The sequence below is a fragment of the Corvus kubaryi genome, unplaced genomic scaffold, assembly GCF_017639235.1.
Source record: "Corvus kubaryi isolate FWS band 111438036 unplaced genomic scaffold, C.kubaryi_AGA036_p1.0 split3-73, whole genome shotgun sequence".
Lineage (NCBI taxonomy): Eukaryota > Metazoa > Chordata > Aves > Passeriformes > Corvidae > Corvus > Corvus kubaryi.
Window position 1 is genome coordinate 38287462 of NW_024582091.1, and position 8136 is coordinate 38295597.

At 43.9% G+C, this 8136-nt stretch overlaps 1 long non-coding RNA gene across 1 annotated transcript; it reads right to left on the reverse strand.

Annotated features, from left to right (window-relative positions):
- Window positions 1–6816: 6816 nt before the first annotated feature.
- On the reverse strand, window positions 6817–7784 carry LOC121659030. Its single transcript, XR_006014143.1, has 2 exons — window positions 7087–7784; window positions 6817–6983 (listed from the first exon to the last, which is right to left on the reverse strand). It is a non-coding gene; the product is annotated as an uncharacterized LOC121659030 (long non-coding RNA).
- Between the last annotated feature and the right edge of the window lie 352 nt (window positions 7785–8136).

An 8136-nucleotide genomic window follows, 5' to 3' on the forward strand; every position in this document is an offset into this window, starting at 1 on the left:
CTGTTGCCACAAAGGGCCATGCACTGGAGCATTGTCCATGGGTCTTCTCTGTCAGTACAATCCTTTTGAAGTTGGTTTGTGCTTGGGGAAGGACACACTAGGCTAAGATCCTGTCTTGGTCCCAAAATATACTGCTGTTGCCTTTGGTCCTTGACGTGAAAGGCTGGACCAGATGCAAGGGTCAGTTGGACACTTTCCATTCTCAGTTGTCAGCTGGATTTGTGTGAAGTAGTGTCAGGTACAAGAATATTATCTGTGGGCTTCTCAAAGTAGGATTCAAACACAAGCAATGCAAAAGCTCCAGGAATTAAAGGTGTTAAATCATGAGGCCATAACACAGCAGAAAGCATCCTTCCTGCAGGGGCAGGAATTAATAAAATGGGGAAGGTGGGGGAAGAAATCGAGCATTGCAGGCATGTACTGTACTGTGCTCCTGTTTTCTAAATAGCTAAATGAAGTCTCAGCCATGTGGTTTGCATTAGTACTGGGTTTTTAACATGCTTCTCATGGCTAGATTTCCAAACAGCTTCTTAGCTTCTCTGAAATGTTTCAGCCAGGACCTTACCCATATGGAACAGGTCTCAAGCACTAGGTTTGTTCTTAGTGACCCCTGGGTCCACCCTGCTGACAGCCACCCAATCAGCCAGCAGTGAGTGTGGGAGGCATATGCAAACTCTCTCCTCCACTGAATTGCTAGGGTAGTGAGGGAGGGTGAGTAGTTTTACCCCTTTGAACATACAGGTTTTCATAGAATTTTCTTCAGAGAAAATATTTCAGAGAAAAATTTTAAGGCCAAGGTATGGCCTTAAGAGGTTTGGGATGGAAACACTGAAAGTCCCTTCAGGCATTTGTCCTGAGAACAGGACTGCTGTGCTATACATGTTACCATTCACTGCGGATTTAAGGCCAGAGTGTTTACGTAAAGTAAACTAAATTCAAATATTTTCACAAGTGTGGTCATAATAATAGCTCCCTACTCCATGTGGTTGAGTGTAATGTATTACATAGACACAAGCACAAGTAAGAATCTATTTGTGCATGCAGCTTTTATGTAAAATCTTCAGTATTTGCTTCCCCAGTAAACTTTTTAACTTAAGCCCTTTGAGTAATGTTTGTGAGGAGCTAAATGTATCAGCACAGGCTCAACCAGGCAAGAGCCTGACAAACCTTTTTAAAATCAACCCTGCACAGGGTGATCTCCAGGTCCCTTCCAAGATAAACTGTTCTGTGCTCCTATGAGCTGAGAGGTTAGCAGAAAAAGTAGCACTGAGGAAGCCCAGAGCTGGAATACACCCCCCCCCACACACACACACCACAGGCACCTTAAGAGCTTCACTTTGCAGAGTACTAATAAAAAAGAGGATGTATCAAATACAAGTCATGCCCACTTCTATGCAATACACTAAATCAAGGTTTAAGTTATGACATGTTAAAAGCTAAATTGTTTCCCACTGGGCGATTTCCATCATGCTATTTCAACTCAATTACCATCAACATCTGGTCAAAGTTAGATTCCTAATGCCAAAGAAGAGTTTCAGCTTTTCAGGATACAGCCTGTTAGTTGCCCATATAACACAGCCCCTGCATGTTCTTATCATACACAGAGTTTATGTTTATTCTCCAGAAAAATACAATTATGGCTGTATTTGTACAAAACATGTATTATGTACATGCTGAACTATAAGAACTATATAAGAACTCCAGGGTATTTCCTTCCAGTTTCTTTTTTGAGGAAAAGCTCAAGGGGAAACCTGAGAGGGGAGAATGTCTGACTTGGGGCAGCAGCCCATCCCCTACACAGCCTTCAGTCAGACAGAATCTCTGCAAGGAGACAACGTCCCTGTATTTGCTGGTTCTGTGCTTGTGTGCTGCACCTATTCCCACATGGCTCCAGCTCATCTGGATCACTTTGGTGTCTCCATTGCAGGCAGAAAAAGTTATATTTGCCAACCTGTTGCTTTTTTTCAAGTGTTGGAGGTAAATGAACTCTCCCTGAGGGAGGTTTCTGGGGAGAGCAACAAAACCAACATCTAACACCAATCTGCTCTTTATTACATTAGCCTGAGGTGGCAGTTTAATGAAACAAGCCCTTCACATCAGTGCCATACAGGGGTTGATTTTTTCCCCTGTGTTTAGAATGTTCAACCACTATCATTCAGTGTCAGACATTAATACCTGGCAAAAGCTTGTTTGTCCAGGATGAAACCTGTATCTAATTCTGCGTCTTGAACTACTGAAAGTCTGGCAGACTTTAAATCTCAGTTTGTTGGTAATAACCAAGTATCCAAGTTATTTAATTCTCGATAGTATGTGGAAAATGAAAAATAATAAAAGAAGAAAAACTATGAAGATGGTAAATGAAGGAACAAAGCATAGGAATCAAGTTGGCTCTTTTGGGACAGATCTGTATGAAAGCAGTTGTAAATCAAGGTGAGTCTGACAAATAATTTCACTAAATCTCACATAAAAAATTCCTTTAAGTGGAACGATATATAACTTAGCACCAACAGTTTTGAAGAAGGCTATATATGAAACAAAAGTATGTTTAACTGCAAATTGCTGCTGAAAAGGGAACTTTTAATACTAATTTGGTATTAAAGAGATACACTAAATCAGCACAGTGTATTGAAGTGTTACTAAGAAACAGTAGATAAAGAGATGACCAGCAAGTGAAAAATGTCATCAGTTTAAAAAAAGAGAAGTCTAAAATAGCTTCTGAGATAATAATGCACTTGGAAAGTTAATGCTACTGGAGATGACCAAGAGCCAGTTCATAGCAAGATGTTGTAAACTGTTTCCCATCAATTCTTCCTCACAGTATGGATTACCAGATCCCCAGAGACAGGAAGAAGATCTTACATTGAGCTTGTGCCTGGCATCACCTATAGCAACTGCAGGGGATCAGCAGGGTGGCAGCAATTGCCACGGAGCCCAGAGAAGGGGGAGGCTCCAGGCTCACATTCCTGTATTTACTGAGTCCTCCTCGTACATGCCTCCTCTGCAGCAGGTCACTGCAATAGATAACCTCACCTTTGCTAAATTTGGACATCTCTATCCCACAACTGCAGTTACTCAGCAACAAACAAACCACACACCAGCCTGGAAGCAGAAATGGAAGGGTTATACCCAGTATGATTTAAACACATCTGGGAGCTGTGCAGACAAGCTGCAATTATCAAACCAAGAGTTTCACAAGCTGTTTAAAAGACAGAGACTCTGTTTTTCTGTCCCTTCAGAAAGGACTAGCAGCATCCTCATCCAACACTTGGCTTGGGGAAGGAGTACTTGTGTGCAAAAACGATTCCTTTAAACATGATTTAAACCACCGCTTTTCTGCTGGTATTCCAGTTTTGTCCCTTTAAGCTTTGACAAAAAAAAAAAAAAAGCCCCAAAACCTCACTCTCTCCCAGTGAGAGGATCCCATCAAATATATTTGTGTATCTGTGAATGGATTCTTACCCCAAACATCTCTAATGCTCAGGTTTTTCCACTGTTTGAAGACAAGTGGTAGGAACAAACTGACAGGAGAATACACTGTTTAATCCTGTATAAGGGATGATAAAGTGAACCTACAGAGCCAAATCCAAACATTTATAGAGACAAGCCTGGATGCACAGGAGCAATTAGGCTTGCATACTTCGGAAAACATGTTTGGGGAGGACCTTCTTCATAACTCCTGTGAAGTGGCTGTGGCAGGGAGACATGCTGGAAGAGCCATACCTTACTTAGTGCAACTGAAATGGAAACAGTCCAAGTAACCATTTACTCATCTACATAAACTTGAATCTTAAATTTAGCAGCATTTCACCTTTTGACCTAGAATTTCACATTGCCTCAACCAGCTTTACTTGAGCCTGAACAGCTACAGAAATGTTTACAGCCATCTGCTGCAGCAGGATTGAAGAAAACCTCGCCTGGATCTTGAAACCAACGTCTGGGGACCACTCAGACACGATCAGCACTGGATCCAGTTTGACTCACTGCAGACATTTGCCATCATGCCATCAAGCCAAGGGCTGGCCAGAGCACTCCACAGCATCCCACCATACAAACAGAGCAAATCCTGCTCCCCGCAGCCCACTGCCAATTGAAGATGAAGGTGTTTACTATGTGGAAAGATGTACATGACAGATGTAAAAAAAAAAAAAAAAAACCAGAAAACAAAAAAACCTCTCCCAAGATTTATAAACTTAAATGCTGGACTCAAAAGTTCAAGCATATGCTTTAAATTCTATATAATTTATTTAAATGCCAGTGCCCAGCCCCGCAAATAGATTTTTTTTAAAAGAATACATCTTCAATAGAGGTGAGGACTCCAGTATAGAATCAGCACATTTTAAGTCTATATTTTTTGTAATAAAAATATTTTAGAGTTTAAATATTCACCTAAACCATACACTCAGATCTGGTACAGATTCTGGCCCTATCCACGCCGTTTACACAGAACTGCTCAGGATGGAAAGGACCTCTGGAGCTCACCAGGTCTCACCAGCATACAACATGCTCAAAGTTGTATTTATTAGAAAACAAAATTTCTTCAAGTTCTGTTTTCATGTACAGATTTAGGGACTAGGTCATGTGCTGTAGGGTTTCCTACCAGCTGTAAATTAGAGAGCTTGCTCAGTCAGGCAATGTGCTGAAAAACCAAAGGCTTGCTGCAAAGGTAGAATGGCCAGAACCAGCCAGTACCCTGGACTGTGGAAGCATGGCACAGCTATTTCTCTAGGACCCCTCAAAGGGGCTACATTAAGACCACTAACCTGCTCATTCATTTGGATGAGTTGTCACAGTCCAAGTCACATTCTGCAGACTTTCAGAGCACTGGCCTAGTCTCTTATTTCAAAGCACTAGAGGGGAAAAACGAGAAGAAAAAAGCCTAAATACCCAAAGGAAACGACTCTCGCTCCACACCCCCAGACCTCAGGTGTTTTAAGTTTCTCTATAACAACGAGGTCTGGCAGGTGCAGATGCTGCCTACTGCATACCATGTCCTCACCTGGGAGGTTTGGTCTCCCAGTGTTTGATGGACTTAGATGGTTGGACCAGCGGCCCAGTGCCCCAGTGGAGCAGGAAAGCTACAGCCCCTCCACAGCCCCCTCCTGTAAAAGCAGATGGCTGGGTTTAAACCACCAGCTCTGGGTGCCTCAGCCCACGCAGGCAGTCCTGCCCTGGAGCAGGTGGGATAGTGCCTGCAGCAACCACTCCATTGCCAAGGTGGGTGGTGGGGATAGCTGGTGTGGCTGAATCCTGCCTTCCAGCCAGCTCTGCCTGCTGTGCCAGCTGTCTGGGCACCACCTGGCACCATGGTGTTGTGAGTAACAGCACCATATGTACCCGTGAGGCAAATCATCACCCAGCCCAGCCTGAGCACAGCTGTCCTGTCTCTGGGGAGATACCTTGGCACTCCTGAGGAGGTGGATGGACCTGGGACTCTGGATGGTGTTCAGGAATGGGTGTCAGGCCTTAAAAGTCAGCATCCAACCACAAAATACCGTGACCTGGCATATAGGTGTTTGTGAAGGTGCTCCCACAGCAGGACTCACACACCAGCTGCCTGATCTGCAAGCACAGCGAGTGCTGCTATTTCAGTCCCACCTGCAGCCTGCTGGATAAGCCAGTAGTGCTGTCACCAGCCCATGGTAAGCTTTCCTCAGAGCTCTCAAGCTAAGGGAAAGGAGCAAGGAAGGGGGAAGAAAACTCGCAGTAGTGTGCTTTTCCTCTGAAATCGTTATCCTGCTGGAAACTCCCTTGGCATTCAGAAAGTATCTGTGTTTAATCCCTGGTCTTGTTCAAGATGCAAAGTACCTTGCCTTGAGACTGATAATTTAATCTCCTTTGGATAATTGCTACCAACTAGACTAACAGCTGACAAAGGTCAAGTCATTGGTTATTCAAAGCAGGATTTCCCCCATTTTACAAAAAAACTTCTACTTGATCTTTGACTTGTCAGCTGCAGTGTGTGATTGCTTTCAGCACCGGTAATCACTGCCGGAGCTGTGTGCACGTGTGCATCTGTGCACACACACACATTTCACACACATAAATGCAAACTGGAAATGGCCTGCCCACTCAAACCTCTATGTGATACCATAGATCACTTCCAATTAATGTTCAGTAAAATTTATATCCTCTATGGCACTTTGTATACATTTGCATATATTAAATTATCCCAAGTCTTACTATGTCATGAAGGGCGCTTCTCAGCCTTATTTTTGTTCTTTCTCAAAGAAATTGATTTTATGTGATTGTGATATTTTCTCATGTTTGTCCATCCCCTAATACTGAATCGGCCCCTAATCAATTTACTAAGCAGTAAATTGACAGACAAGTAAATGACTATATATTTCATGAAAGCAGGAAGACAGTGGGGAGATGAAGAAGTGAAATGGACACAGGAGAGAGACAAGACCTTTTCCATGGTGATATAGAAATTTCTGAGGAACAAACTTTCCAATTTCACTTCTTGCCAGGTTGTGCTTTCATTACATGTAATATTTTAACTAACTCATAGTTCTGGTTGCAATTCAGTTGTTATATTTTAGAATCAGGAGATAAATTGACTTAAGTTTGTAAATCTGTTGCAAGGTAATGTGATGTTCATAAAATCCTAAATTGCTACAGTCTCATATATGAGGGCCTTGCTCAGCCCTGAAAATGGGTCCGTGAACAGGAGATAAAACAGGTGGTCCCTATTGCATCTTACCAATAAAAAATCCTCAAAACAGGGCAAACGGTCTTCACTAATTTTTTTAACTGTACAGACTGATAGCAAAGAATTGAGTTTAGAGGAGAAACTTAAGCTCAGGAACTCAATGCTGCTTTAATACTCAAATCACATCAACTTTATTTTAGGAAGGAAAGTTCTCCATCAAAGTTTCAGCAACATATGGCAAAAGTCTAAGTTTCCAGCTATTCATACCGGCAGGAGAAATTCAGGACTTCTATTTCAAGTCCTTGGAGAGACACTAAGAAACTCTCGTTTCCTGGAACAATAAGAAATAATCTTTGCATCATTTTTCAAATTACCATTTTCCCCACCTCTGTGGGGAGCCTGCCAAAGCCCAGCCACCAAGATATGACTCTCACCTTCCCAGACTTGTGGCCTTGTGCTGTCCCCAGGGCTCATCCCTCTCTCATGCCCCAGCAAGAGGACCTCTCTCTGTCCCTATGGTTTCTTCTTCCCCCAGGAGCATGTGCCCACTAGGACATGCTTTACTCCATGGGATGTGATCATCAGACCCAGACTTTCACTCCTGGTCACTCCCTTCTCTTTGTGGCCAGGATGAGACTTCCACAGTATTTCAGTGGTGCAAGCAGCTATAGCAGGAAAGGCATAAAATCAAAGGGATAGCTCGCACGTTGAATGTGTTATAGAAGTAAAATACCAAATAAATCACCCCTTGTCCTCTCTGAGGAAATGAGATTAATAATTACATTCCTCCTCTTGGCACGTAAGATCCATCCATGTTTATCCACTCTGTGGTGCCTGGGAAAGCAAAGCTGATGCTATTGCTTGCTCGTCGCGGTCTCCAGCTTGGCGGTGCCGGATGGTGAGGTGCCGCGACCTTTCTAAAACTGTCTCCAAGGCAAAGCCGCTCGGCAGGACCACCACACACTCACACGCACATGGATAGCTCCTTAAAATGGGCTGACGGCAAAGATGCAGGAAGAGTCCTCGTATGGGGTTCCACGGGGGGAGTTTAATGCAGCCACGCTCCCGAACAGATCCAGGGACAAAGACAAATAACTTTGGAGGATCCAGGTGTAAGTACGGGAGCGGGGTGACCATCAGGGACCAATGGTCTGAGGGCACAGGGGCGGTACACAGGCAGGACTACGGTAAGGGAGCCAATGGCGAAACTCTGGGGGAATGGCGATGGGACAAGGGCCAATGGGGGAACCTGGAGTGGAGAACCTTCTAGGGCAGGGACATATTAGGTAACAAGGGGCGGGGAGGCCAACGGGCCAACCAGGGAAGCAGAACTGGGGCACATTAACATAGCAGGACAGAGCATCCTGGGAGAAGCCTCTTTTGTCACCCTAATGTGGGGAGGTTCCTTGGTACTAGGGTCTGTCCCACCAATGGATACCCTTTGTTCCTTGTACCACAGGCCCAACAGCCTCCACACTTGCTGG